At 49.9% G+C, this 26,927-nt stretch overlaps 2 protein-coding genes across 3 annotated transcripts in view; one reads left to right on the forward strand and one right to left on the reverse strand.

Annotated features, from left to right (window-relative positions):
• Positions 1-3,366, reverse strand: part of RRBP1 (ribosome binding protein 1) — a 65,478-nt gene extending 62,112 nt beyond the window's left edge. Inside the window, exon 1 of one of the 2 annotated variants that reach the window (XM_021078037.1) lies at positions 3,070-3,366. The gene's annotated coding sequence lies outside the window, so the exon portion shown is untranslated. The remainder of the gene's footprint in view (positions 1-3,069) is intronic. The other variant, XM_021078036.1, reaches the window with a different exon arrangement.
• Positions 21,632-26,927, forward strand: part of BANF2 (barrier to autointegration factor 2) — a 37,146-nt gene continuing 31,850 nt past the window's right edge. The window contains exon 1 of the mRNA XM_003134265.3: positions 21,632-22,011. The gene's annotated coding sequence lies outside the window, so the exon portion shown is untranslated. The remainder of the gene's footprint in view (positions 22,012-26,927) is intronic.

Here is a 26,927-nt window from a genome sequence, read left to right on the forward strand (position 1 = left end):
GGTAACGAACCCGACTGGTATCCATGAGGATATGGGTTCAATCCCTGGCCTCACTCAATGGGTTAAGGATCCATTGTTGCCATGAGCTGTGGTGTAGGTCGCAGATACGGATTGGATCTGGCATGGCTGTGGCTGTAGGCTGGCAGCTGCAGCTGCAGCTCCAATTCAACCCCTAGCCTGAGAACTTCCATATGCCGCTGCTGTGGCCATAAGTAAGATTTAAAAAAAAACCAAAAAACAGTAAACCTTAAAAATCGAGTTGGGCTCAGCTTTGTTGTCCAATTAGAGAGCTGAATAACTGATGAGGAAACGTAACGAGGACAGCGTTCCACCTCATTCTGACATTCATTGCTACGGGCCAGGCCTTAACCACAACAGAAGCAGGATGTACACGTGGACAGCTCTGTCTCCACCTTCTTAATCGGACTATTATTTTTTGTCTCCTGCAACAAGATTTCGGCAAGGAAAAATCTAGATTGTCGAAAGAACTGCTGACTCTCAGCCTACGTGTCACTCACCTCCTAGATACAGCTTCTTGGATAAGAGCACAAGTAAGAAGAATCAGGTCCTGGCGTTTTTAAAAGGTGGCCCTGATACGTAATAAACCAGTATTCCAACGAAATTCCATGCATTCAACCACTCATGTGGAATGTGGTGCTGTATAATCGCTACAGCCTGTTGACTTAGGCCTCATTTCGGCAAAGAACATAACTGTTCAAATGTGACTCAAGATTCAGGATTTATTTAAAACTCTGCCATGCCCCTAAAACATTCATGTACCAAGGTACCAATCTAACTTCTTCATCTCTGTATAGATGTTCAGAGGCTGATTCCTAACTGTGAAAGAAAAGAGTTCAGTTACAACATAGCACCTCTGGCCTTACACACTGGACACTCTGTTTCTAGACCTCAAGACACCTTTCTTGTCCCCCTCTCCCCACCTTGTCCCCAGCCCCAGCCTTGTCCACAGGCCCAGAAACCCTGCAAGCCAGATATGCATGCACTGCTCTACAGCTGCCTCCAGCTTTCGTCCTCTGCTCACAGAGAGGGAAGTGGCATCCCCAGGACCTCAGAACCGGAAGCTTCTTTCTGGAAGGGAAACAAGTTGGCAGCCTAGAGTGGGGCTGACCTTTGCAGAGTTCATAAAGGAATTGAGACACTGCAGGATCACCAAGCCTTTGCCGGTGTCAGATTAACGGCAAGTTAAGATGACCGACCAAGCACAGAGGAAAGTGTCCGGGCGAAGGCAGAGTGTTCCCTGATAGACCACGCAGGGCTGCTGTAAAACAGGCAGCTCTCCTGCCTGGAGGTGCTGGACACTCAATACCCAGAGTCAGGAAGATCTCTGGCCTGGGGCCTGAGGCCCCACTGGGTCCACTTCCCCAAACTCCAGAAAAGCCATCCAGACGCCCCTGCTCTGATGGTTCCAGCACACCAGGCAAACAGTGACCTGGGAGGCTCCCCAGAACCTTTAAAGTTTCATTTCCCCAGTGCTTCCTAGTCTCTGCTGACCTCTGACCTCCAGGAATTATTGCCAAAGTGCCTAGTGTTTGCACAACGTCCCAGTTTTTCCCAGCACTTACCTGGGGGGCTTCCCGACCCTACTGTGAGTGGGTGAGTCTATCTCCAGGCTACAGATAAGGAAATCCAGGTTCAGAGAGGTTAAGAAAGCTGAGCAGAGGGTCTGTAAGCGTGGTATGAGGGTGGAATCCAGACCCTGAGACGTGGCAAGCCTGAAGTCTGCAGCAAGCAGGCTGGAGCACAACCCGGAGCCCACTTAACTCCCCAGCCCCCCAAACCCCTAGAAACTCATCCAGCAGTAACAGCCAACACTTGTTGACTACTCCCTACATGTGCTGGGTTGTCACAGCTTTTCTCTCAAATAGAAAAGATAGGCAGTCCCGTTTTTCACACGTGGAAGTGGACACTGTAGTGAAAGAGCTTGGCCGAGGTCACTCTCAAAGGTGCTAGGCTTTCAGAGGCGCATTCCCTTTAACCCTGACACCACAGCGAGCTACCATTTGCGACCTATAATCTGGGGAGAGGTCCCCAAGGCTTCCCAGATGCTTCACTGGAAGCGCAGACCCCATCCCGCCTTCCCCTGCCCAGGGCGCGGCCAGGGAGCCTGGCGGCCCTGGGCGGGCGCCAGGCCGGGTGCCAGCGTGCTTGGCCGGCCGGGCCGGAGATGCCGCTTCCGCCTGGGCCTGGCACCGCAAGTCCATTCATCGTGGCGCGAAGGGGCGGGCCAGGAATGGCTCGGGGTGCCCCAGTCCCCGCGCCGGGAGCCCTCGCGCCTGGGTTCGCGCAGCCCGGCCGGGGAAAAGGCGCCCCCGGCCCCACCGCCAGGGGGAGCAGGGAGACGCCTCCAGCACTTCGGGAAGTTGCCACCGCGGCCGCCGGGCGTCCGGACCTGGACCGTCCCGGTCCCCGCACGGCGTCCCCCGCAGCCCTAAGTCCCCTGCCCGCCCCGTCGGGGCCGCCCGGACCCCGCCGCGCCCCCGGGTCGCAGCCTGCAGCCAAGCGCTCTCACCCGGCGGGGGCCCCCATTCAATCCCGCCCCCTCCCCCCGGCCGGCCTCCGCCGCCTTCCGCCCGCCCCCCCACCCCCTCCAGCCCGGACTCCAGCCCGGCAACGTCATCCGGCCGCTTCCCGAAACTTAACCCCTTCCTTCGCCAGCTGTGGGCCGCCCCGCCCCGCCGCCAACTTTCTTCACCCAACTTCGGTGCGCGCCAGCCGGCCCGACGGCCCGGCGGGGAAGGAGGGGTGGCCACGTCGCGCAGCGGGGCCGCCGCAGGTCCAGCCGACGGCGAGGGGCGTGGGGTCCACACTGCGGACGCGTTCGGCCGACGCCCCTGCACGGGGTTCGGTTCAGCACACGCCCCCCCCCCCAGGCCTGTCCCAACCCCGAGGGTCCACGGCCATAGCGACGGCGGGCGGCGCCGCCGGGGGAGGGGCCGCCAAGGAGACGTGTCACTCGCGGCGCGGCCGGCCCCGGCCCCAGCCTCGGCGCCCCGACGGCCCAGCCCGCGAGCCGCAGCTACTGCTGCAGGGCCGGGCCAAGTTTCTTACCTGCAGCGGGAGACGCGGGAGGGAGAGCGAGAGGGCAGGAGCCGCCGCCGCCGCCGCCGCCGCCGCGAAACCGGGAAAGAGGAGACGGCTGAGCCTCCGCCGAAAAGCCGCTTCCGAGCAGCTGCAGGCGCCGCGACCTCGACGCCGCCCGCCCCGTCTGCCGTCCGCTCCGGCCGCTCGCTGGCTGCGTGCGCGCGTGTGGAGTCGTGGCACTTTCTGCCTCGGAGCTGGCGAACGGCCCCCTCCGCCAGGATCGCCGCCTCCTGCCTTCCCCACCCGGGCCAGCCATTCATCGAGTCGCCTCTCCCCATTGGTCCGCGCCCCGCCACTCTGCCTGTCGCTGGCCAGTCAGAACGCGGGAAGCCGAGACGCTGCGGCGGCCATTGGGCGGAGAGGAGGGTCTCCGCCTCGGCCAATGGGAGAGGGGAGGAGCTGCGGGGAGTCGCGGGGGCGGGGCCATGGAGGGGCGGAGCCGAGCGGCGCGACGCTCGGGCCGGCGCGGGGGCGGGGCGGGGCCGGAACGCCCAGCCAAAAGGGGGAGGGGGCGCCGGCCGGCCCCGCCCACTCCGGGCCCTCGGCCCTGCTTGCAGTCACTGTCAGGGGGCCGGCTCTGACCCAGCTGGACCCGGAAGGTTCGAATCCCGGCGGCGCTGCGCCTGCGCCCCTGAACCCCTCCAGGCTGAGGTGGCGGTGGGTGTCACCCTGAGCAGGGTTGCGCAACACAGGAACAGCCGCGAGAAATGCTTTATTTAAAACCAGCTAACTGCCCCCGCAGCAGCGCCCCCTCCGGGCCCTGGATGTGAGGACAAGTTCTGCTGGCGGTCAGTCCCGAGAGGGCACGTCGCTATCTTCAAAGATATTTCAGTCAGCACCAGAAGGAATTTTCCTGAGTAAATGGAGGAATCGGGGGCGGAAAGGCCAGATGGTGCACAAAGAATGGAGGTGAACGTCAGTGCACCCATTTTTAGGGAGGGTACAACTGAGGCACAGTCTGAGTTACTCGTCCAAACCACAGCTGGCAGAACAATAATTGCAATTCTATTTAGGGCGTTTTACTCTTTGCAATGGAGAGGGTGAAAGGGCCTGACCCAGATAAACTCACCCACTTCCCAGAAAACTGAGCAAATGGTACTTCGTTACAAGACTTCCTCCCCCCCTTCCACCCAAGTAAGCCAACACTCTTCATAACCAAATAAGACTTTCAATTAAGATAATTTTAGGCCTGCTTTTTAACCATTCTCTCAGTGTCTCTTAAAGCTAACTCTGAACATTGAGCCAAAACCAGTTTCTTTGAAATTAAGGTTTTCTGAGAGGCCAAAGGGCGGCTGCCAGCTAATCTGCTCCATACCACTTCTCCCCAACCCCCTGGCTGCAGAACCTCTTCCTAATATCTGTTTCTTAGACAATTTCCCGTACCCCCTTCCCCTTTGAACAAGTTGTTGGAAAGATGTGGAAATAAGTCATCATGAGGAAATAAAGAGCAGCTGAGTTGAAATTAACCATTCATTCCTATTTTTAATCTCAGCAGTTCCCTAGCACATTAATGATTAATCAATAGGAATTAACCTGGGTTAGCTTTTGACATTCAGTCTTTTTCCAGTGGTGAGCCCCAGCTTGACATGAAAGTCAAGAATCCCAGTTTTGGAGTTCTTGTTGTCGCTCAGCGGGTTAAGAATCCGCCTAGTATCTGCAAAGATGTGGGTTTGATCCCTGGCCTTGTTCAGTGGGTTAAGGATCTGGCATTACTGCAAGCTCTGGTATAGGTCACAGCTGCAGCTTGGATCCTAAGTTGCTGTGGCTGTGGTAGAGGCTGACAGCTGCAGATCTGATTTGACCCCTCCCTAGCAAAGCCAGGAACTTCCATAGGCTGTGGGTGTGGCCTTAAAATGAAAAAAAAAAAAAAAAAAGACGAAGAATCCCAGTTTCTGGCTGGCATATGTTACCAGCTAGTTCTAATTGATCATGGGTAAACCAGTTAACCTTTCTGAACTCGGGTGTACTCTTTTAGGACAATTGTTCCACTCTCTGCATTTTAGAGAGGAGATTCATTCATTCATTCATTCATTCTTTCATTCATTCACCTGTGTTTGTTGAGTGCCTAGAATTCACTGCCAGGTTGGGCAAGCAGCTGGAAGTGATACACAGACCTAGTAAAGACCCAACAGCCCTTGGAGGCCTTGTTGTGGGCAGAGACCCCCTTCATCTTATTCACACTATTTAGGTTTTCCCAGAAGCAGATTCTGACCATGTATGTTTGGATGCAAGCAGATCCTGATAATTTGGGGGGTGATCACAGGAAACATTGGTAGAAAAGCGGGATGGGAAGAAGCAGATAGAGCACAGTGCCACAGAGTTCCCACTGTGGTGCAGCAGGATCAGTGATGTCTCTGCAGCGCCAGGACACTGGTTTGATCCCCAGCCTAGCACAGTGGATTAAAGGATCTGGCACTGCTGTCATAGGTTGCAACTTAGCTCACTCCTTTCTTTGAGGATAGGAACTAGAAGGGGCATTTACTTCTCAGGGTGGTGGTTGAAACAAAAGAAAACAAGCAGAAATATACAAGTTCTCTCAAAGGCTTAGGACTGGGGTTGCTTCTACCTCATTCTATTGATCAAAGCATGTCACATGGATAGGCCCAGATTCAAGGGGAGAAGAAGTATGGACAGGGATGAAGAAATGGCACCACTGATGCAATCTACCACTGAGTCCAAGAAAGACAGGTGGATAAGGTAAATAGAGGACGGGTTCATGGAGAGGAGAGAATTTCAAGAAGTAAAGAATGGTGAATACTGTTTGGAGTTTCCCATCATGGTTCAGAAGGTTAAGAACCTGACTAGTATCCATGCAGGTTTGATCCCTGACCTTGCTCAGTGGGTTAAGGATCTGGCCTTGCTGCAAGCTGCAGTGTAAGTTGCAGGTGTGACTTGGATCCGGCATTGCCGTGGCTGTGGTGTGGACTCCAGCTGCAGCTCCGATTCAGCACCTAGCCTGGGAACTTCATATGCCCAGGTGCAGCCCTAAAAATGAAAAAAAAAAAAAAAAAGAAAGAAAGAAAAAGAATGTCGAACACTGTTAAAGGCAGCCTGGAAACCCAGCAAGAAGAAGACTGGATTATGTGTTAAACATGGCCACTCAGATATCACCAAGGACTTTCGGGAAACAGGGGTTTTTTGCGGGGGAGCAGGTGAAAAGGTGGCCACTGAAGTGCAGAGAGCTGAGAAGAGAATGGTGCAGTGGGAAGTGCAAGGAGGGGAGTGGAAGCAGGGTGCACCTATTCCTCCAACAAATGAATCAACTCAGTACCTACCATGCAGGTACTGTCAGTCACTAGGTGATGGGGAGATAGCCATAAACAAGGCAAAGGGTTTCCTTTCATGGAGGCCACAGTCTAATGGGGAGAAGACAGTAGACCGATCAACCAATAAATAAGCAAAGTGAATCAAAATTGTGCCAAGGGCTACAAGGAAAGAGAAGAGGCTGATGTGATGAAGAGGGACAGGGATTTGGGAATGGGGAGGGCAGTGGGTAGAAGAAGATGATCATAGAAAACCTCTCTGGGGAGGTGATGGTTGAGTTGACACAAACGATGAAAAGAAACTGATCTTCTGAAAAGAAGGAAGAATAAGGGACAAAGTCCTGGGGTGAGGAGGAGCTTAGCAGCTGGTTCAGGGAACAGAAAGATGGCTGTGGGAGTGCAGCTCAAGAAGGAAGGACGAGAGATGAGAAAAAGAATGTATATATAACTGGGTCATTTTGCTGTACAGCAGAAATTGACACAACATTGCAAATCAACTATAATAAAAAAAGTTTTAAAAAACAAGCCAACAAAAAAGAAAGCATCTGATGGATCTTCATAAGAATTTTTGGAAATGCTAATAGTATCTAGTTATCATTTTAAATCTTTAAGTGTCATATTTGCTGCAGTGAGTTTGTGCATATTTGATTGAATGTTTGGAAATAATGATTTTTGAAAATATGCATAGAAACATTTGTGAGCTGTTCAAAATGATTTAAAAAAAGAAAAAAAAAAAAGGGAGAGAAAGGCAAAGACCAGGAAGCAGGAAGGTGCTGGGGCTTAGGACATATCGGGAAGCCAACAGGAGCAGGAACTTTAAGCAAGAGAGTGATACAGTCTGACCTGCCTTTTAAAAGATCCCCTTGGCAGTGGTGAATAGGAATTGAGGAGGATATGAAGATATGTAATGGAGGACCCCAAGACCAGGTAGGAGGCGTGCTTTTTTTTTTTTTTTTTTTACTTTCTAGGGCTGCACCCAAGGTACTTGGAAGTTCCCAAGCTAGGGGTCGAATTGGAGCTACAGCTGCCAGCCACAGCCACAGCCACAGCCACCCAGATCTGAGCAACCTACACCACAGTTCACAGCAAAACCAGATCCTTAACCCACTGAGCGAGGCCAGGGATCAAACCTGCAACCCCATGGTTCCTAGATGGATTTGTTTCCACTGTGCCACGACGGGAACTCCCAGGTAGGAGGCTTTTGCAAGATTCCAGCAAGATATGGCTGATATGCTGATAAATATTTAACAGTTGGCTATGGGGGAGGGGGAGGGAGATGTTCCTAATTTGTAGCATTTGCCAATATCTATGGTGTGAATACCCCCATCAGAGCTGATTTCAAGCTACGGAGTCACCACATACAAAGATGGGAAGAAATTCGCCATAGCATACCTTTATAAACCACACCGATAACTTCGTAAATAATCTCAATGGTACCTATAATAGTAAAGTATAGTCAAATAATTAGGAAGTGATGAGGTTGAGTAGTTATTACTTTTGTTTTTGATATAATCTGTGCCACTGGAAGCTTATATCATCAAATTTTTAATAAATGGCTGTGCTTAAAGAACTGCTTGAAACATTCCTAAAAATGCAACAATCAGCTCATATACCTGGCTGACTCCTTCACTCCCCTGAATATAATGGCCATCTGGACTGGAGCGGAGTGTGTGTGTGTGTGTGTGTGTGTGTGTGTGTGTGTGTGTAAGACAGACTCAACAGGACTTGAACATATTAGAAAAATGAACTACTCATGTTGAAATTTCTGCACATCTCACACCCTGGTGGGGTCAGTGGCTCAATCTGATGCATCATTATGTTCCCTGAACACCAAACCCGACGATTTGATGCTGGTAGAAACAAACAAACACCAAAGGCCAAAAACTCACCTTAGGGAGTTGCCTCTGGGGTGCAGCGGGTTAAGGATCCAGAATTGTCTCTGAGCTGTTCGGGTTTGATTTCCATTAAGGAGCCAGTGTTGCTATAACTGTGGTAAGTCAAAACTGTGATTCAGATTTGATCCCTGTCCTGGGCACTTCCATATGCTGTGGGGGGCGGCTGAAAATGAAAACAAGAAACCAAACCACTTGCCTTGCCTTAGGTTGGCCCTCCTTGAAGTAAAGATTTGAGTGAAAGCATTTCATGTGGAAAGTGATCCCAGGAACGACCAAGGCGGGAGTGGAGAAGAGCAATGGGGAGGAAGCCAGCCAATCACCAGCAATATCGGCAAGTTTGCACTGTGCACAGCTGGAGCTTAATCCTGCTGAGGGGCCCTGGGAGACAGGGTGGCGTATGCCTCAGAGAGACCCAACCTGAGGACCAAGGAGAAGCAGAGTACTTGTTTACAGCTCCTGTCACTGGTTGGAGACTCTTCCTGGCATATCCAGCCCACACCCCAAAGAAAGACCTGAGGAAGGTGGATGATGTTTGCAATCAGAAGTTTTTTTTGTTTTTGTTTTTGTTTTTTTTTGGTCTTTTTAGGGCTGCACCCATGGCATACGGAAGTTTCTGGGCTAGGGGTCAATTTGGAGCTGCAGCTGCTGGCCTATGCCACAGCTCACAGGAGCACGGGATCCTTAACCCACTGAGGCCAGGGATCGAACCTGAATCTCATGGATACTAGTCATGTTCTTAACCCACTGAGCCACAATGGGAACTGCTCAATCAGAGGCTGTTGATATGCACAGGAATGGCAGAAGGAATGTGAACAGAGCCCCAGTGAGAATGATCCAAAACTGATAAATATTTCTTATATGAATGAGTAACAAATGAATTAATGAATACAGGGCCCTTCAAGCTCCTTTAAATACAAATTCAAGGTTTAAAGTTTTTAAAACAGAGTGCGGGTCCTTCCACACCACAGTCAGCATATTTATCTTATACTTGGGTAAAATCTAGAGCCGAGGACCTATGATGTCCCAGACAATTTAAATTCTGCAGCAGTGTTACTCAAGATCAGAGTAATGTTGTTATACACTGAAAGAAAAATCTCTGTAGATAGATCATAATAACTGTTGAAAGAAAAATAAAGCCTACCTGAAGAAAGTGCAATACCCAACTACCAATTTTCATGGTTGCCAATGAGAGGAATAAAAGATAGCTTGGGCAAAAATGTTTGGTTTGTTGCATGGGAGACATTGGAAGCGAGTTTGGAGATAGAAGATTTTTGCAAAAATGAGAACCGACCCGATGTCCGGCTGTGAGTCTCCAAAGAGAACTTGGTGGCAAAAACAGATGAATAATGTTTGCCTGGCACCTTCCTATTTCGAAATTGCTTTGCAAATGATCCTCACTAGAACCCTGAGAGGGAAGTATTGTTATCATCACCTGTTTACAGGTGAGGCAGCTGATGTTCAGAGAAGGGCAGTTGCTTGCTCAAGCCTTCACATCTGTGAATGACTAAGTTAAATAAGTCTCAGGGACTGCAAAAATAGCACCTTTCCATAATACAACCCTCTGCTTTTGTCATGGAAAAGCCAGTGGGGAAATGAGCAGGCATAACAGACCCTACATGAGCTAATGAAAATTTTCTCCTGGAGTTGCCGTTGTGGCACAATGGTTAACGAATCCCAACTAGGAACCATGAGGTTGCGGGTTTGATCCCTGGCCCCACTCAAAGGGTTAAGGATCCGGCGTTGCTGTGAGCTGTGGTGTAGGTTGCAGATGTGGCTCAGATCCCGAGGGGCTGTGGCTGTGGCGTAGGCCAGTGGCTACAGCTCCAATTAGACCCCTGGCCTGGGAACCTCCATATGCCATGGGAAGCAGCCCTAGAAAAGGCAAAAGGACAAAAAAAAAAAAAAAAAAAAAAAGAAAAAAGAAACTTTTCTCCTTTCCACTGTCCTTCCAGGATTCCATGCATTTCCTCTTCAGCCTATTCCTCGGATAATAGCGAGCAGTAGATAAGCTGTCAAAAAAATATTTTAATTGAACAAAGACACTGTTCAGTTGAGCTGTTCAGCTATGGTGTCCCAGGAATTCTAGAATCGTATCCCTCTGTTGCAGATGGGATATATTGGTTATAAGCAATGTTTTGTGGCCGTGAGGTCAGCCTAGCTTGTCTAGATGCCTCACACTGGACATTCAGATTCAAAATCTGAGGGCCATCAAGTTAAAAGGCACAATGGGGCTTCATCTTCTATCCCTGAGCAGAAAGTCTCCTTTACTAGCCTAGCTAGTTAGACATCCTAACTCTTTTTTAAAGATGATGAAGAACTCAGGACACTCAATCTTTTTCCCACTCTTCCTGGTTTACTTTATGTATTTGTTCACTCAGTAAATAGTTATGGAGCCCTGCGTCACACTAGGGTCTATACTGGGTGCTAAGAATTCAACAGAGAACAAGAAAAATAGGGCCCCCCGCTCAGTAAACTTGTGGTATAGTAGGGATGGGGGCAGGCAATCACTAATTTATTAGACTAATATTCAGCTTGTGGTAAATGCGCCAAAGTAAATAGAGTGAAATGGTTTACAGGGCTGTGAAAGATCCAACTGTCTTTTTTCTCCTTCTCTTTCCAACCTAGCTCCTCACTTTTAGCAAACTCAGCGAACCTCTGCTTCCATCTTTTCTTGCCTCCCTTTCTGGAGCCTTAGATCACTCCCACCACCTCAAGTCTTCATTTTCCTGACTGGCTTTTTCTCTCCCGTAGCCAGCGCCCCACAACATTCGCCAAGCTCTGCCCATTCCCATCTGTGCCCAGGCAGTGCCTCTGCCCAAAGCCTGCTCTCCCTGACCTTGAGCGGTCCCCTCCTGGCCCATCTTTCAAGGGCTGCCTTTTGGTCATTCATCCTGAAATAGGGCACTCCATTTGCCAGGCCCTCTCTTGTGGATGGGGGTGCAGGTTTGGACTGAACTTGGTTTCTCTCTGCCTTTGATGAGTTCAGGGAACTGCTTCATCCTCAAAACCTCTGAATATGTTTTTCCCCATCATTGGCTCCATTTAGAGACTGCCCCCTGCATAACTGGGCAGTAGAGTTTGCTGAGATTCCATGCACAGGAGTTATGACTCTTCTACAAATGTTACCAACTTCTCAAACGGCTAAATCGTATATTTTTCCTTCTGAATCCACTGTGATTTCCAGTCCTGCCATGAGCTGCTTTGAGCTTTGGGAAGTCCGTTCTGTGTCTGTCTTAAATCATTCCTCCTTATTTGTGTCCTCCTTTCTGAAAGGCTGAGTCTTCTTGGCTTTAGGGCGAGCAGAGGCACCCCCATGTAATGCCAGCGTCTGCTAACTGTTCACGGATTGCACGTCAGTTGATTAGTAAGTGCCTGGCACTTAAAAATCATTCTTCTGTCCCTTTCTCTGTGTTTTTTTTTTTTTTTTTCTCCAGACCTGGAAATGGCAGCTCCTTAAACCTTTTTTCTGCATCTTTTCCCCAACCACTTAATCATCATATGGCTCTTCTCAAACTCTGTTCATCAGCCTTTTTTTTTTTTTTTTAAATCATTAGTGAGAGTTTTGAAGAAAGTCTTTAAACCAGAAGCAAAAAACAAAGTATAATAGTAAAACCCAGAAAGGGCCTGCTAGGGCAACTGAGTTCAGCTCTCTGCTTTTGGCCTGGCAGGTCCTTCAACCAGCTAATAGATCAAGTAGACTGCTTGCTCGGCACCACCATCTAGCCTCCGATCTGAATGTGCACTGCAGACAAATTAGATTTGGTAGGATGAGAACATAGCCTGTAGCCCCACTAACACTCTTCTTTTGACTGCCCTGGCCACTATGGAAAGAAAATTCCAGGCCTGGGCAGAATTTAGTTAGCCAATTTAATTTAGGCAAATTTTACGCCTTCTCTCCTTGTGAGTCCATAGAGTATCCCAGAGTTCTAAGTGCCACCTATGGGTGTGTGTGTGTGTGTGTGTGTGTGTGTGTGTGTGTGTGTAAGAGAGAGAAAGAGAGAGAGAGATGAACTCAGACTAATTCACACTAAAGTGTTACTGACTTACCATGCAATGCCTCTTAGATATTTTCACCAACCTGTCTCTACTAGCAGGGGAGGGTTAAAGTGGACACTGAGGATGGGGCTCCAGCCTCTACACCATCTGTCTCAAGAAGGCAACAAGGTTTATATTAAAGATCCATGTGATTTTTGCATTCTTCTTCAAAATATATCCACAAAGGCAGGTTTCTAAAAATGGAAATCATATTGTTATTTTTATGGCATAAGAGTAAGGTATATGAATACAGAATGCAGATAATACAGGAAAAGGGGTCAAGAAAAATGTAGAAAATTGCCTGAAGTCCCAAGCCACAAAATATGACATTTTTCACGCCTCCCCTTCTACATTATTTTCTATTAATAAGTATACATTTTAAAATATATATTAAATATTTAATATTACAGTATAAAACATATCTGTATAAAATGTAAAATTAAGTGGGTTGTTTGTTTTTTGGCCATCCTGTGGCATATGGAGTTCCCAGGCCAGGGATCAGATCTGAGATGCAACTGTGACCTATTCCACCAGATCCCTAGCCCACTGTGCTGGGCCAGGGATTGAACCTGTATCCCAGTGCTCCAGAGTCACCACCAATCCCTTTGTGCCACAGCAGGAACAGGAACTCCTGTTTTGTTTTCGTTTAAAAAAATTTTTTTTTGTTTTTTCATCTTTTCGCACCCATGGCATATGGAGGTTACCAGGTTAGGGGTCTAATCAGAGCTGTAGCCACCGGCCTATGCCAGAGCCACAGCAACACGGGATCCAAGCCATGTCTGCAACCTACACCATAGCTCATGGCAATGCCAGATCCTTAATCCACTGAGCAAGACCAGGGATTGAACCTGCAACCTCATGGTTCCTAGTCGGATTAGTTAACCACTGAGCCATGAGGGGAACTCCTGTTTTTGTTTTATATTGGCAACGCCCATGTCATACAGAAATTCCAAGGAAAGGGATCAACCCCATGCCATGGCACGGGCAATGCTGTGTCCTTAATAGCTAGGCCACCAGGGAACTCCTAAAATTAAGTTTTGAGTTGTGTAATACTGTATAAAAAGATTCCAACAGGGAGTTCCTATTGTGACTCAGTGGTAACAAACCCGACCAGTGTCCATAAGGACACAGGTTCGATCCCTGGCCTCCCTCAGTAGGTTAAGGATCCAGCATAGCTGTGAGCTGTGGTGTAGGTGGCAGATGCAGCTCGGATCTGGTGTTGCTGTGACTGGCGTAGGCCAGTGGCTATAGCTCCAATTTGACCCCTAGCCTGGGAACCTCCACATGCCACCAGTACAACCCTAAAAAAGAAAGACAACAAAAAAGATTCCTGCAATTTACCTGGCAGGTCAGGTTCATGCATTGAGGATGGCTCACCTGACCTCAGGGATGACCCCTCCAGGAATCATGGCTATTTCATAAGAAGAAAGAGAGAGGGCAGAAGAACCTTCTGGAAACGTGCTGGGTGGGAATTTAGGGAGAGATGGGATTCACTCCTGCCTCTGCTCAGGTCTCCCAGGCCCTGCCTGGCCCTGAGCCCATGGGCAGCAGGCAGCCACTGGTGTGGACCACGCCTGGGGCCGTGCAGGCCTGGGTTTTCACTGAATGACCCACCTACACACCTAGATTAATCTTCTTGCAGAGAGGCCTCACTTTCCTCCAGCAGAAAGCAAAGCACGCCAGTTCCTAAAGCAGTGTTTTCTTTCTTTCAGGCACGAAAATTAATGAGCTCCAACTTTGGCATTGATTAGAAAATTCCTCTGTGGCATTGGCAGGGCTCACGCTAGCACCAGAGCTTTAAAGAAACCCCACATCGAGACCTACGAGGAACAAAGGTAGGACTGGCTGGCCTGATTTCCTTGCTCACAGTCGGGGAGAGAAAGGGCGAGAAGGGAAGGGAACAAAACACCTGGCTGGGAGAGGTGTGTCGGCCTGGAGGGAGGTGCTCTCTGAGCTGTTCTCAGAATCATCCTTCTCGCCGGGCAGCACAATGCCCTCCTTATTCCTGGGTCCTCGCCGCCCCGCTGACTTGGAGCCTTCCCTGGCATGGTATTGGCGGCAAACGTTCAGACCTGTGGCCGCTGGCACATCTTGGGCAGATTCCTTCAGCCACTGGGGTGGGTTCCTTCTCTAAGCAGAGGAGGGAAAAGCCATGTTAACCTCATCCTTTCTGGTTTTTGGAAAACCGTGGGCAGGCTGACCGAATAAACACAAAGGGATGCCTAGTTATCAATAAATACTTGTTCATTCTCAGTACAAGGTTTTTGTTTGTTTGTTTGTTTGTTTTTTGTTTTTTAGGGACGCACCTGCAGCATATGGAAGTTACCAGGCTAAGGGTTGAATTGGAGCCACAGCTGCCAGCCTGCACCACAGGCACAGTAATTTGGGATCTGAGCTGCATCTGTGACCTACACCACAGCTCACGGCAATGCCAGATCCTTAACCCAATGAGCGAAGCCAGGGATTGAGTCCATGTCCTCATGGATACAAGCTGTATTCGGTACTGCTGAGCCACAATAGGAACTCCCTCAGTTCATGATTTTTGAACACCTGCTATGCTTCAGGGGCTGGAGACACAGCAGTGAACAAAACAGACCTGGACCTTCTAGGCAAGGGGGCTTGAGATGGAAGGTAGACAATCAGCATTAAACAAAATAATTTCAGGTACTAAGAACAGAAGATGATGAGATAGAAAATGATAGTGGGAGAGTTCCCTGGTGGCTCAATGGGTTAAGGATCCAGCATCGTCACTACTGTGGCTCTGGTTACTGCTGTGAACTTGGGTTCGATCCCTGACCTGGGAACTCCTGCATGCCACAGGTGCAGCCAAAAAAGAATGAAAGAAAATGAGAGTGGGGAGGAAGCTAGCTTAGGATGTTTAGGTGAAACCTGTAGTAACAGTGACATTGCAGCCAAAAGCTGAATCACCTGAAGGAGCTGGCTGAGGGACGATGTGAGCACAATTGTCTTGTAGGCAGAGCAGACAGTAAGTGCAAAGGCTCTGAGGCACGAACATATTTGGCAATTTCAGGGAACTGAGTGAAAGCTGATGAGGAAGGGGTAGTCATAAGGAAGGTGGAAGGAAAGGCAGGGACCAGATTTATTATGAGAAACATCACATCTAACATTGTAGAGTATGTTACAGTTTGCAGAGGGCTTTGAACATACATCTCAATTCAATTATTTTAAAAACCAACGTTCTTTACCAAATAGATAAGAAGACTAAGGTTCAGGAGATAAATTCCTCAAGGTCACAAAGCTAGGAAGTGATGGGACTCTGCACAACTCCAGACGGCGCTACCCATGCAGCAGAGGAAGCATTTGTACCACTTCTTGAAGTTTGTGCAGCACACAACCTGTCCTCTTATACATAGTGACTCCATGCCAGCTCAGGCCTATTTTCTCCAAACTTCTGTGTGTGTGTGTGTGTGTGTCTGTGTGTTTGTGTTTCCTAGTGCTGGGGCTGTTGGAAATACAAAAAGTAAAAATATTATATCAGTTCTTGGTGAGCACATGATGGAGTTAGAGAGAAATGATATAAGAAAAGATGATGGATAATATAAGATAGTGTTTGTTTGTTTTTTTTTTGTTTTTTTTTTTTTGTCTTTTGTCTTTTTTGTTGTTGTTGCTATTTCTTGGGCCGCTCCCGCGGCATATGGAGGTTCCCAGGCTAGGGGTCCAATCGGAGTTGTAGCCACCGGCCTACGCCAGAGCCACAGCAACACGGGATCCGAGCCACGTCTGCAACCTACACCACAGCTCACGGCAACGCCGGATCGTTAACCCACTGAGCAAGGGCAGGGACCGAACCCGCAACCTCATGGTTCCTAGTCGGATTTGTTAACCACTGCGCCACGACGGGAACTCCCTGATAGTGTTTGCTTTTGGCAAGGACATTCTGGGTGACTTAGTAGGAGCTGTAAGGCCTGCACCTGGCTTGAAAGCTTAGATTGGTAGAAATACAGGAAAAAAATTGCAGGACTTCACCACACAAACATGTGATAAAAGCCTGGTGTGTTGTAGACGACGGTAAGTGATTGCTTCCAGCAGCTTGTGATTTTTTTGGAAAAAAAAAAAAAAAAGAATGTTTAGGGAGTTCCCATGGTGGCTCAGTGGCTTAAGGACCAAACTAGTATCCATGAGGATGCGAATTTGATCCCTGGCCTCACTCAGCGAGTTAACGATCCAGCATTGCGGAGAACTGCTGTGTAGGCCAGCAGCTGCAGCTCTAATGCAACCCCTAGCCTGGGAACTTCCATATGCCCTAAGAAAAAAGAAAAAAAAAAAAGAATGTTTGTTATTCTAGCATGTTAAAAATAGAACCATATAGGTAAAATTTTGGCAAATCTAAGAGAAAAAACATCAGCTATAATCTCATTCATGAAACACAACCACTTTACACATTTTAAAGTATTTCTTTCTGGTTTTTACCCCAGGGAAGCAGTGTGTGTATATATATATATGTGTGTATGTGTGTGTGTGTGTGTGTGTTTATATACATATGCACGTGAGTAAGCACCATTATGCTAAAGATCTAGAACTTTTCCTTTACCCCAAAAACCCTTTGTCCCTTTAGCCCACTCCTCCCGCCCCCTCCTACGGGCAAGCACTGACTCATGTCTGTAGTCTTGGAGTAGTTTTGCCTGTTCTGAAACATCACATAAATGCCATCAAGTGTGTACTCTTTTTGTCTCTGCCCTCTGTTACTCAGTGTGTTTTTGAGGTTTATCACCTTATCACATATGTACCAATAGTTTATTCTTTTTTTTTTTTTTTTTTTTTTTTTTGTCTTTTTGCCTTTTCTAGGGCCGCTCCCACGGCATATGGAGGTTCCCAGGCTAGGGGTCTAATCAGAGCTGTAGCCACCGGCCTACGCCAGAGCCACAGCAACTTGAGATCTGAGCCGTGTCTGCGACCTACACCACAGCTCATGGCAATGCCAGATCCTTAATCCACTGAGCGGGGCCAGGGATTGAACCTGCAACCTCATGGTTCCTAGTCGGATTCATTAACCATGAAGGGAACTCCCAGTTTATTCTTTTTTATTGCTGATTTTGTTGTTGAAACATAAGGGGTGTTTATTCAATTCACCCATTCTTACACATTTAGGTTGTTTTTGGTTTCTGGTTTGGGGATATACTGAATAAAACAGCTCTGGAGTTCTCGTACCAATATTCTTGTGATGTGTTCATTTCTTTTGGGTAAACACTTGGGAGTGGAATTGCTGGGTCATAAAGTAGGTCTGTATGTTTCAGTCTTTTGAAGACAATCAAACAGTTTTACAAAGTGGTGGAGCATTTACAATGTACAGTATTCAATTGCTCTATATCCTCACCAACATTTAGTATTACTGCTCTTCTTAAGTTTAGCCATTTTTGTGAGTGTGTGGTGGTTTTAATTTGCATTTCCCTGATCATTAATGATGTTGGGCACTGTTTCACAGGCATGGATTTTCATAATTCATGCAAAGTCATAGTTCTTTGTATTTGACACTTTATTTTTTAATTTTTTAATTTTTACTTTTTGTCTTTTTGAGGGCCGCTCCCGCGGCATGTGGAGGTTCCCAGGCTAGGGGTCTAATCGGAGCTCTTGCTGCCGGCCTACACCACAGCCACAGCAATATGGGATCCGAGTTGCATATGCGACCTACACCACAGCTCACGGCAACACCGGATCCTTAACCCACTGAGGGAGGCCAGGGATTGAACCCAAACGACCTCATGGTTCCTAATCAGATTTGTTTCTGCTGTGCCACAATGGGAACTCCGTATTTGATGCTTTTTAAATTTACACTTAATATTGCTATTCTTCTCTGTTACTTTGTCATCGTCATGACCATTATATTAAGGGCTCCTAATATTCTAAGGAGGGAATTCTGTACAATTATTCCTCTATTAAACATTTATATGATTTCCAATTTCCCACATTCCTAAACAACACTGAAATTTACATGAGAGTGCATAGAATCCCCCTGTATTTTAAATTATTTCCTTGACATTAATCACAACATGAAAATGATCAGGTCAAAGGCATTTTTGTGGCTTTGGGCAGGTAAAATATGAGGTGAACGTTGAGACCACGGTCTTCAAAAGCACAAGCCGAGCCCCATTTTTCCATCTCTTAGTTTTTCATTTTTGTGTGTGTGTTGCCACGCCCATGGCATGTGGAATTTCCCCAGCCAGGGATCCAATCTGCTCCCAAGCTACTGCAGTGACAGCACCAGATCCTGAACCCGCTGCCTGCGCCACAAGAGAACCTGGGCATCGCGGTTTCGTGTTGTGCTCTGGGAATGGGGCCCCTTCCATGAATGTGATCCTTTGGTCTAGTGGCAGAGGTAATGGCAGCTTTGCAGCCAATTATGTTTTGAGACCTGGGTGATGCTGAAAAAGTGACCACTGTTGTTGACACAATGTAAGTGGACTCCTTTCTCTCTCAAGTTGAAATGTGGGGCAAGAACTCTGGATGCCTTGTCCCCTAAGAATGATTGGTGAGGGTGCCCAGCTGAGTAGCCATTGGGCCACCTTGGTGGCAATGCCAGAATTTTTTTTTTTTTTCTTTCTTTCTGTTTTAGCTGCCTCACCACATATGGAGTTCCTGGGGCAGGGATCAGATCCCAGCCGTGGTAGCGACCTAAACCTCAGTGGCAGCAACGCCAGGCCCTTAACCCACTGTGCCGGGCTGGGGGTTGAACCTGCATTCTAGTGCTCCCAAGACACCAATCCTGCTGTGCCACAGTGGGGACACCAACTTCAGAATTTCTGTTTTTTTGTTTTGCCTTGTTTTGTCTTTTCAGGGCCACACCCTAGGCCTATGGTAGTTCCCAGGCTAGGGGGTTGAATCAGAGCTGCAGCTACCAGCCTATGCCACAGCCACAGCCACAGAAATGCCAGAGCCAAGCCACATCTGTCACCTACACCAGAGGTCAAGGCAACACCAGATTCTTAACCCACTGAACAGGGCCAGGCATTGAACCCACGTCCTCATGGGTACTAGTTGGCTTCCTTACCACTGAGCCATGACAGGAACTCCCTGTTTTCAGAATTTCTATACCTGAAGTGTCCAATGGAAGGGAGGTGGGAACTTGCCTTGAAGGGTAGTTTGATGCCAGGCGTAGGGTTTTCATTTGGGCTGCACATTTTCTGGGGCGGGGCAGGGGCTCTGGGAAGACTGATGAGAAGGAGGTGTACATGGGAGGGGTGGGGGGGGACTAGTGCAGGTGTGAGGCTGAGCACAGCCAGGGCATGGGACTAGGAACCCAGGAAAGCATGTTACACCCATCAGGCCACCAGAGACCCTTATCAACCCCTCTCCAAGCATCCAACACCCCCCCAAACTAACAAGAGCCATATTATATATGGTGTCCTGTCTACCTCCAAATTCCTATTTCAGGAGGAACTGTCCAGGGAGATAGAGAGCAGGAAAAATTTGCATAGCAAATCAGTCCCCTGTGGGTACCACTTTCAGGCTTCCTGTGTGCGGAAGAAGAGGCCTTTGGGCCAGGTTGCCAGGGCCCCTTCTCCCTGCTGGCCTCCTCCTGAGAGCATCAGCTGAGCTCCTGTGTTCTCGCAAGGCGCCCTTGATGACTCTCCAAAGGGCAACCAGCAGAACGCCTCCACCTGCCCTGAGACCTGACACTCTCCAGTAATACCCAGAAATTCCTGATTGTCCTCTGCCACTTGGTTTTTCCTCCTCAACAAGGAATGTGAACTTAACCAGGACACAAACCTCTCCTTATTCGTGATGTCTCGCCTTGAAGCAGACCCTGAAGTGAAGATTCAAGGGCAAGTCATTTATTTAGGGGACTGATCCCAGGAAATTCTGGGAGGGCCATGGGGAAGCGAGCCAGGAGGGGGTGGAAGGTGGGCAGAAAGATAGGGGGTGTAATCAAGCCAGTTACCCCTGTGAGCCACCGAGACTGGTCCCATGGGGACCACTGGGAGATGACACAGAGCACGCCTCCAAATGACCATATCTGAGCGAGAGGTGCTCAGGTAGTTATACGCCAACTGCCAATAGTCAGTGGTTGAGGATGTCCCCGGGGAGACTTTAATTCCTGACCTTGCAGCTGCACCTCCTGCAGGTAGGGTGAGCTCCAGCAGCTAGAAAATGCCACCCAGCAAAGAGACATGGGTGCTGACAGCTGGAAGTCAGGCTCCCTCAGACACCAAAGGGAGGCTACGGGCAGACAGGGCAAGGCCAAGGTCAGCTGAACCTCCCCAGCACGGCTCAGCCCTGGCGAGGAACAGCTTCTCAATGAAGCAGGCTGGCTGAACCCAGAAGGCTCAGCTAGCTTTGGCCCCAAAACTCTAGCTCCTGTCTGTTCTCCCACAGCCCTCGAATACCACCATCAGTCGGCAGCACTATTTTAGGATCAAACCCCAGAGGCCAGCACCCCTTACATTTTCAAGCAATTGTCTCTCACAGAGTAGTTCCTGGAGCAGCCGCAGCCACAGCAGCCTGGGAACGTGCTTGAAATGCAAATTCTTGGGTCCTCCCTCATACCTACTGAGTCAAGAGCCCTAGGTGGGGTAGGGGGCAGGAATCTGTTTTAAAAAGCCCCCCAGCTGCTTCAAATCTACCCCACAGTTTGAAATTCTCCCCCTTTTTTTTTTAAGGCCGTACCTGTGGCATATGGAGGTTCCCAGGCTAGGGATCCAATCGGAGCTGTAGCTGCTGGCCTACACCTCAGCCACAGCAACACCCAATCCAAGCCTCATCTGCAACCTACACCACAGCTCATAGCACTCCTGGATCCTTAACCCACTGATCGAGGCCAGGGATCGAAACTTCGTCCTCCTGGCTGCCGGTCAGATTCATTTCTGCTGAGCCAAGACGAGAACTCCATCTACCTAAAGTTTAAAAACCACTGTTCAAGATGCTAAAATTCAGGACAGTGTCTAAGGCCATTTGCCCTGCAGTTAGAGTCTCCCCACACCCAGCCTCAAGCACTGGAGGAAGAAGGAGAGGGAACCTCCAGAACGCTTGGAAACTTTGGCCCCTTTTGTGAATTTTTCTTTCCTTCTGGGGCTTATTAAATATGTGGTGCCTAATTACCAGTTACCTCTGACGGAAAACAGTGAGGGCGTGTATATGCAGAAGGTAGAGTCTGAAAGACGTCTGTGTTGGATTTGACGAAAGAGACAGAGAGCGGGTGGGGGATATTTATGCTCCTGTTTGTTTTCCTGAGCTAATATTTAAATTCTTCTGCCGCCCTCTGAACACACCAGGTGGGCAATAGGGGAAAAATCAGGGGTCAGCCCTGGATGTTTAAATCGACCACAGAAAATGTGCAAAGGGAGTGGGTGGGGGTTGGGAGTACCTGTTAAAGTCAATTTATGTGGGAAACCTGTACAAACGCTGAGTGTGGTTTAACTGGGTTGACCCCAGCCAGGTCTGGGAGGTGGGAACACGCGGCATGAGGGTGTTTCAAAGCCGCTCCCAGGCTTGCAGGGCCGACACCCTCATTGCTCAAAACAGCACCCAGGTGGGTTCAATTTGTTGTGGGGGATGGTCCCCTGACACCAACAGGGACAGTAGGCCTTGTGGGGGCCGCCCCAGGGGTGTGACATCACAATGCAGTCCATTCAGGATCTTGGGGCTGACTTGCCCCTGGGTCTAGGATATAAACTGAGCCCCTTGTCCTGGCCTGCAGTGACCAACGGGGACAGGCAACTGAGACAAAGTGACCTTCCCGGCTGACCTTCTCATCACTCTTGGTGAGTACTCACTTCCCGAGGGCCGCAGGCACCAAGGCAGCCGATAGCGGGCTGGCCTTGACCTTGGGGTCTCAGACTCATAACAGCATCATCCAATCTGGGGCCCAGGATGGTCCCAGGACCGTCCCAGGACCAGCCTTTTCTGGGGAAGCTGGCTCGCCCCTCACAGGCAGCCCTTTTCCAACCTCTGCTGGCGAGGCTGCCTGCTGCAGGAAGTGATAGTCTAATCACCTCCAAGGCCTGCTTTGCCACCTGCCGCAGCTCCATGGGCAAAGGTCATTTGTGTGCTGATAGAGGCTCAGGGGCAGGGAGGCCAGCCTCTCAGATGGCAGATCCCCTAGGGCATCCTCCCCTCCCCCACCCCCAGGCCCAGCCATGGGAGATCCTAGGCAGCCCTGGGGTCCAGGATGCACCTCACAGCCTGGTGAGCAGGGGTGGCCTGGGTCGGATGAGGAATGCGGAAAGCACCCCCCACCCCAACCCCCAGAGACATGTGTGCAGGAAGGCATTCCTCTCCATACATGTTGCTTCTCTGGTGGCTTTTACGTCCAACTGCCCAGGGCCCAATTTTTTCCTCCCCTTCTGGGACAGTGAAAGAGATTTGAGATGGTGATGGGGTGTGGGTGGCTGGATTAGACACCAGAAGAGTAGGCAGCATGGAAGAAGGGAGCAGGGTGGGGCAGGAACCAAAGCCCCCTTTCCAAGGGGACACCGGCGCCCCTCAGCTGGCCCACCAGCAGTTGGCTAAGGGTGGTCTGCAGCCAAGAGTGGGGACTGGCACGGGGGCACCAGGAGGCAGAGCTAGCCGCCCTGTCTGGCCTCCTCACTCACAACCAGAGCCTGTCTGTCTGCCAGCTTCATGTATCCAGACCGGCCACTTGCCCTCTCCCCTCCCCCATACCTGAGCCCCTGCAGGCCCCCGTGGCCGCAGCACACCTCACTCATGGGGCTGGGCAGTTCTGGAGCCTGTGGTTTTGAGCAGCCCCTGGCTGTCTCTACCTGAGCGTGTCGGGCAATGGGCAAGGAGTGTGCCTGGAGAAATCTCTCTCTACCCCCACCCCCCGCCCCCCGAGGCTTTGCCATCCCTGCTCTCTCTCCTTGGGATGGCTGAGTCTGACCTTGACCTCTCCCCCGGGAGTCCCTGACATTGGTGGCCACCCAGTCTGCTGAGAACACTAGCTCCACCCCAGCCCCCACTCAAAGAGAAAGGTCTAGAAGTCAGAGCTAGAGTGGCCATGGGCCTCCACTGCACCAGCCCTCATTTGGAGAGAAAATAAAAGCTCATGAAGCGCCTACTGTGTGTCGGACCCGCTACCTATGTGATCGTTCCTCATTCCTGCCACGAGGAAAGTGAAGTGGGACACAGAAACCGAGGACTGTGCTTTGTGCTGGGTGCTGCGTTTTAAGAGGGACATTAACCTAGAATTTATATATACTCCATATACAGACGAGCTTTCCAACATGAGAGCGCTCTGAAAATAGAATGAGCCTTTGGCAGCGTCCGGGCCAGCCGGGGCCTTCCGCTCACAGGGCTGGGACGGGATCCTTGTGCTCAGTCAGGAGCTGGACCAAAAGACCTTTAAAGGCCGATCCAGATCCCAGATTGCAGGATCTGGGTCTCGACACCTTGGCAATTTTCCGGGTTTGAGTCCAACTGGGTCAGGCCTCCCAGGGCAGCTGCGAACTTTGTTAGGCGGGGAGAGCTTGAAGGAACCATTCAGAGCTCAGCTCCATGGACCTGCTGGGCAGGAAGGAAACAGGAGGCTAGGCTGTTGAAGGGGGTGGTCCACGGCCACTGCCAATTTGCAGAATAAATGTTTGTTGAATGAATGAAGGAGTGACAATACCCAGGTTGGAACCAGCCTGAATACGAATCAAACATCCCTTAGCCCACCCCTCCTCCTCTCCTAAGACTCTTCCCCATAAAATTATGACTTGGGCAGCACTGACTGAGCACTTACTGTATGCCAAGTGTGTACACAGAAATTATTTCAGGTAAGCCTCCCTTAACCCACCAGGTGAGTGTCATTGTCCCTGTTTCTCAGGTAAGGACAGTTGGATAACTGCCCCAGAGGCTAGCGAACTTCCGGAGATGTCCCAAACACGAAACAACAACACGGGTCCCGCTAACGCCAAGGCAGCTGTGCCCGTCCACCAGCTGCCACCCAGCCTGGGCAAGAAAGCCCCCGCCTCTGTAACCCTTCCCAAGAGCAAACTGCTTGTGAACTGCCCATTCCTCCTGGGCTGTCCTAGCCCATCCTCGACTTTGGCCTGGCTGGCATCGGGCTTCCCCATGGACCCGCCTGGTTCACTGCCCATGCCTCTTGCTCTGACAGGACCTGATGGCGCGACTGTTTCCACACCAACAGATGTTATGTGCCAAGGAAAAAAATATGCTAATCGAAATCAGCTTCAGCTAATTGTAGCAATTTCCCTTCTGCGACTTGCCCTGAAATAGTAGCCACGCTCTGTTCTTTTTTTCACATCAGGGAGCCCCAAATTGGCAGCTAAAACGAGGTTGCAAAGAAGTCAGCTAAACAGCCTCTTTGCTGCCAGTTACCATGGATGAGGCCTCGAACACCCCCTGGGTAAGACCTTGGCTCAGCTGATGTGGAATTGACATCCCACCATGGATAGTAGGGACCCGTTCTTGGGCTGGAAGAGCCTCACTTAATCCTGGGGAAAACCAGAGCCTCCAAGGATGTAATGAAGTCTCAAGCCCAAGAGCACAAGGTCTGACCTTGAACCCTGGCTTACTTTGGATTTGTCCTATAGACAGGGCTGGCCGATTTGTACATTGACGGAAATGTTCTCATCTGCACTGTCTCATGTGATAGCTACAAGCCAAATGTGGCTGACGAGTGCTTGCAATGGGGCTTGTGGGACTGAGGAATTGGATTTCCAGTTGTACTTAGTCTTAACATAAGTTTAAGTTCAATGCAAAATAGCCTTGTGCGGCCAGGGGCTGTCAACCTGGATGGTGCAGCAGTAGCCCTGCCAATTTCTGTGACGTCATCCCCACCCCACTGCCCTCTCCCTCTGCATTCTCCTCCCAGAGCAGCCGCCTGCACCTCAAGCAGGCCATGCATGTCCCCCTATTCCCCTGCCACACCGTCTTTCCTTTGGTTCAACGTCAGGACATCAGATCAAGTGTGTCTCCAGGGAGATTGTCTTCCTATGTTGTCTCATGTTGTCCCCACCCCCACTGCCAATGCTCCTTATTCCTCTGAAATCATCTCCTGTCTTAGTCCAGTTATAACAAAACACCATCAATTAGGTGGCTTATAAACAACAGAAATGCATCTCCCAGTTCTGGAGGCTGGAAGTCTGAGACCCGGGTGCTGGCAGGATCTGGTTTTCAGGAGGATCTGCTGTGCAATTGCAGATAGCCACTTGCTCCATGATCCTCATGTGGTGGAAAGAGAGAGAGAGCTCTCTGGATCCCTTGATAAGGGCACTAATCCCATTCAGAAAGGCTCCATCCTAACCACCTAATGACCTAATCACCACCCAGAGGCCCCACCTCCTAATACCATCACCCTAGGGGGTGGGGGTTAGGATGTCAGTGTGTGAATTTGGGGGGGGACACAAACACCCAAGCCATTGCTTCGTGTGTGTGTGTGTGTGTGTGTGTGTTGTGTGTGTGTTGTGTGTGTGTTTTCCTGTCTATTGCTGTCTCCCTGGACAGGGGTGTCTGTTCTGCAAGAGCAAGGGCTCTATCTATGCTCACCACCACTCCCCCACCCCGCCCCTGCAGCCCCCAATGCCTGGAACAGCATTTGGAAGTGCACCTGGCAGGTGGAAAGTGCTCAGCACAGTGTCTGGAGCTAGTGAACACTCTGCAGATGGCCTAGTGCCCATTCCTCAGCTGCCTCCTTCAGTGAATCCGAAAGACAGTCACTGCCTAGGGTAATCTTTTGTTGCATAACAAAGTGACCCCAAAACTTGGCGTCTTAAAACAGCAATAATCAGTTATTTCTTCTGATTCTATGGGTCAGAAATTTGGCCAGGGCTCAGCTCCAGTGAGGGGCACTTACTCAGCTGCACTCAGCTGGGGGCTGGGCTGAACGAGAAGGTCTCAGAAGGCCTCTCTCACTGGTCTGGAACTCACAGATCCTAGGAGCGGCACCTCCAGGAAGTTAGCCTGGAGTCAGACTTTGATATGGCAACTGGCTTCTGTGAGAGAAGCAGGGATGCCAGGCCACTTGAAGGCCAAGTATAGCATGGGTAATGTTCCTTCTAGTACATTCTGTTGGCCCAAGCAAGAATGGGGAAACCCAGACAAAAGGGGGGGAGTAAATTGTCCAGTACTGATGGGCAAGCCTGCAGATCACACAGGGGGAGACAAGCTGGTAGTGGTTGCCACCCTTGCTTGCTGCCAGAGTCACTACAAGGAACTCCACATGGTGCTGGAATGTGAAATGGATCACCTCGGGTCTGTTAAAATGCAGTGTCTGGAGTTCCCTGGAGTTCTCTGGTGGCCTGTTAAGGATCTGGCATTGTCACTGCTGTGACTCAGGTCACTGCTACAGCATAGGTTTGATTCCTGGCCCGGGAACTTCTGCATGCTGCGGGTGTAGCCAAAAGGAAAAAAAAAAGCAGATCCTGATCCAGTAGGTCTGGGATGTGGCCTGAGACCCTGCCTCCCCAATGAGCTCCCAGGAGATGCCAAGCCTGTGGGTTGTGCCCACATGTGGAGCAGCAAGATTCTCTCAGAGCACAGCCAGCCCATCAGGGCTGTATAGGTTGGACCTCACAGAGCCTCAAGTACCACTGCTGGTACATCCCTCTACTGTTTAAGCCTTGAACAGTCTTGCTGGGATCTATGTGATCAGTCCCTTCTCCTTGGCACCGGGGCTATGCCCACACCTTGTCACGGGGAACATCCCACTCCACCTTCTGAACATTTCCCATGC

This window comes from Sus scrofa, chromosome 17, assembly GCF_000003025.6.
Source record: "Sus scrofa isolate TJ Tabasco breed Duroc chromosome 17, Sscrofa11.1, whole genome shotgun sequence".
In the NCBI taxonomy this organism is placed as follows: domain Eukaryota; kingdom Metazoa; phylum Chordata; class Mammalia; order Artiodactyla; family Suidae; genus Sus; species Sus scrofa.